Source organism: Silene latifolia, chromosome 9 (assembly GCF_048544455.1).
Source record: "Silene latifolia isolate original U9 population chromosome 9, ASM4854445v1, whole genome shotgun sequence".
Taxonomy (NCBI): Eukaryota; Viridiplantae; Streptophyta; class Magnoliopsida; order Caryophyllales; family Caryophyllaceae; genus Silene; species Silene latifolia.
Genome location: NC_133534.1, coordinates 203,688,010 through 203,692,023, shown reverse-complemented (window position 1 = coordinate 203,692,023; position 4,014 = coordinate 203,688,010). Strand labels below are relative to the sequence as shown.

The window sequence follows — 4,014 nt, the reverse complement described above, 5'->3', positions numbered from 1 at the left end:
AGCTTGTGCGTTATGATGGATGGATCTATGCCTATCATATCATCGTGTGACCATGCAAAGCAATCCATGTTATCTCGTAAGAACTTAACTAGCTGCTGTCGTAAGCTTCCTGTACATCCTGCTCCAATGAGCATGGTTCTTTCTGGGTGCAGCTTGTCCAGGTTAATCTGATCCAGCTCTTCTGCTGGGGGTTCGATGTATCCGTCCTGGATAGGCTGCTTCTGTAATTGCTATGCGGGAGGGCTCGCAGTGCACTTGAGTGCCTTCTTGTAGCAGCTTCTAGCTTCCTCCTGATCTCCTCTTATCGTTTCTACTCCCCATGGGGTGGGGAACTTTATGCACTGGTGATATGTTGAAGGGACTGCTTTCATCTGGTGCAGCCATGGTCTTCCTAGGATGACGTTGTAAGTAGAGGACCCATCTATAACCAGGTACTTGACTTGCTTGTTGACTCCTCCCACATAGGTGGGGATGATTATCTCACCTAGCGAGCTGGTTATTTCTCCGCTGAAGCCTACTAGCGGAATAGTCTTTTTCTGTAAATCCTTCTCGCTGAATCCCATGTTTTCTATGGTTTTCAGCATGATTAGATTGACCGAGCTTCCTGTATCTACCAAGACCTTTCTTACTGTGCAATTGGCCATTGACAAGGTGATAATAAGTGTGTCATGGTGTTCTCGTTCATCGTATGTATCTCCTTAATCAAAGCTTACTGCTGGCAGGTCGCTGTGAAAAATTCTACAAGAATTAGCTGGCCTGTCTCCTTTGATTTCGGTGGCATGCCTCTTAGCTGCTGAGTATGTCAGGCCGCTTAAGTCTGAGCCGCCTGTTATCACGTTTATAATTTTAGTGCATGTGGGTGGGTCTGCCGGCTTTGGCAGAACCTACCTTATCCTGCTGCTTGCCCCCACGTGGTAACAGGTGGCTCAGGTTTCCTTGTTCGTACAGGCGCTTAATCTCTCTTCTTAATATGTAGCAATCCTCAGTGTTGTGTCCGATATCACGATGGAATTCACACCTCTTCTTGCTATCTTTTCTCCAAGCTTGCTCTCCTACTGGTGGGTTAGGCCACCTGACTCCATCTCCCATCTCCCTGAGTGCCTTCAAGATTCCTCCGATACCTGTGGTTGATACCCGATTAATTTACTTCTAATTCCCTCTTTCTTTTATGCATACCGACTCATATCGAGTCGGTTTCGGGTGTTTTTCCTTGCGTTTTGTGCCCAATGCCCGTACTTGTTACCTTGTGCATCCTTTTGTAGGAAACGACCCAAGCATGGAGAATTCGGGGCAAGAAAGGCACCCCATTGCCTTTACATGAAGAAGAGGTGAAGAAATGCTGAAGAGTGTGTTTTGCCGGCAGACCGGCAGCCGGCCTAGCCACCGGCAAAACACACCCCAGAGAATGACTTAAGATTTTGAAGAAAAGTTGGGGAATGTGCTTTGCCGGCAGGCCGGCAACCGGCCCACCGGTAAAGCACAGCAGGTGGAATTTATTTGAAGAATTTGGTGAAAAACAAGCTTGGCCTCGCTGCCGGTAGGAACACCGGCAGCCGGTCAACCGGCATTTCACACATCCAAAGTCCTGAAGAAGGTGTTTTGCCGGCAGGCCGGCAACCGGCCCACCGGCAAAACACAGATACCAGATGTTTTAATTCTTTGCACGGGTTTGCCGGTAGGAGCACCGGCTGCCGGGGCACCGGCAAAACGCAGCAGACGGGATTTTGGGCTTTTCTTCCTCTTTTCTTCCTAATCTTGTACAAGCCTATAAATACCCCCTCTTAAACCCTTTTGTACATATAACCCTAGATCTGAAAAACATTCCATATTATTGTAATACCTTCTTAATCAAGCACTAATCTTTCAATAATTATTATTAATATTTAGCAAGAATTAGTTAGTTCTAGTAATAGTCAATTGTTTACACTTGTTTGTTGAAGTTTGTATTGGGGATTTTGAAGGGTTTTCCTTCTTATTAATCAATCAAGCCTTCATCTTTCCTTTTGTTGGTATAATTTCTTTCCTTTCTTTTACTTGTTTATCATTTGTTTACATTTTCCTTGTCCTTTGATATTGCTATAACATTCATCATGTCTCCTCCTTGTGTTGTTTGCTTTTCTTCTCTATTTAGCATAATTTCCCTTAACATGAGTGAGTAGATTCCCTCTAGGGTTTAGGGTGATTCTTTATGAAATTTAGGGGCATGATTCTTTGAATATTTTGGTCTTTGGTGAAATTGTTTAACTTTCCTATTCATTGCACTCAAGGTGTTTGTTGATTTGCTCAAGTGAAAAGCTTTTGCCTTTCTTCCATTATTGCTTAATTCTCCCTTGGAATGAAAGTTTTTTTTGGGGTCTTGATGTGTGTCTAGGAGGGGTGTGAGACTTAATGAAAATTAGTAGCCACCTTTAAGATAGCCAAGACATTGGTTCTTCATCTTAGGTTAATCTCTCACCATTGACCCTTTTTGATCTTCATGTTTGCCCCTAAACCATATTGATGACCCCGAAGGCCCTAGCTTTTAATTAACCGTATTCATTATCAATAACTTGTTTGTCTTTTGCTCTAGTGATTATAACCAAAACCCTTTCTTTTAAATTTTGATTAAACTTAACTCCTAATTGAACTTCGTAGCAACCCCCACCATCCTTGAGTTCGACCCCGACTAAATACTACGCTTTTTCGGGTTTTATAAATAGTTTTGGTATAGGAAGTAGACGACAAATTTCCTGCTATCAAATGGCGCCGTTGCCGGGGATGGCGTTAGGTTATGCTTAGTTTTATTTAGAGTCTTTGCTTTAATCTTGTCTCAATTGTCATTTTTGCTTTAGTAGTTGATTGTTGTTTGTAAAGTGTGTGTGATTTTTGCCTTTCCCTAGTGTGTAAAAACACTAGGAGACTTACGATTTGTCAAGTGTATGCCTAGAAGGAATCACCAAGCTCTCCTATTCAACTCCGACCCCGAAAGGCTTTTTAGAACCTTGAGGACTAGGACTCTTGAAAGAGTGAGGAACAATTCCACCCAAGCAAACATTGATCAACCAAACTCACACATCCCACAAAATTTTGATACAACAACTACGATTCAACCAAATACCACAATTGAGACTTTAGTAGAGAACCCCTTTCATAACTTCCTTAATTACAATAGTCCACCTCAAACACCACCACATCAAGAACCAAACCACCCACCACAAATGGCTCTTAGAGATCACAACCGGCCTAACCATAATGATTCATGTAATCCCATCAACTTTGGCACTTTGGCCCCAAACAATTTTGAAATGCATCCCGCCCAAGTCGGGTTAGTTGAGAAGGACTTGTTTGGAGGTCATCTTGAGGAGGATGCCCATGCTCATCTCCGGAAGTTTAAGAGGAAAGTATCAATGATGAAGAAGAATGGGGTGTCCGAAGACACCTTGAGAATGATGTTGTTTCCGTTTTCATTGACGGGCAAAGCGGACCGGTGGTTGAACATTCACCCACCGGATACTTTCACTACTTGGGATGACTTAGCCCAAGCATTTATGGCCAAGTACTACCCTTCCTCAAAGACCGCGATGCTCCGCAACGAGATCCATACGTTCCAACAAGAGGATGGGGAGTCCTTAGGTGAGGCTTGGGACCGTTATCAAGATTTGATAGCAAGTTGCCCCCACCATGGAATACCGGAATGGTACATTACTCAAACATTCTTCCAAACTCTACTACCAAGAACTAAGGAGATGGTAAATGCCTCCGCGGGGGGAGGTTTTGACCACTTGAATGATGAAGAGGGCACGGCATTGATCAAAAAAATGGTAGACTCGGAGGCAAACTATGGTTCTAGAGGGAACATGCTACGAAGGAACGGGAAATATCCTAAGGAAAATGCCTCCAACTCCGAGACAAATGCCAAGCTCGACTTGCTCACAAAGCAATTTGAGAAGTTTTCAAAGAATCAAGTGAACCAAGCCGCGACCTCATATGGGCCGCCCATGGAAGAAGTTGCTCAAGTCGCGAGTTGTGAACTTT

At 43.7% G+C, this 4,014-nt stretch overlaps 1 non-coding gene across 1 annotated transcript; it reads right to left on the bottom strand.

Moving 5' to 3' along the window:
• Positions 1 to 3,560: 3,560 nt before the first annotated feature.
• LOC141603431 (small nucleolar RNA R71) lies at positions 3,561 to 3,667 on the bottom strand. The gene has a single exon (XR_012525309.1). It is a non-coding gene; the product is annotated as a small nucleolar RNA R71 (small nucleolar RNA).
• Positions 3,668 to 4,014: the final 347 nt, after the last annotated feature.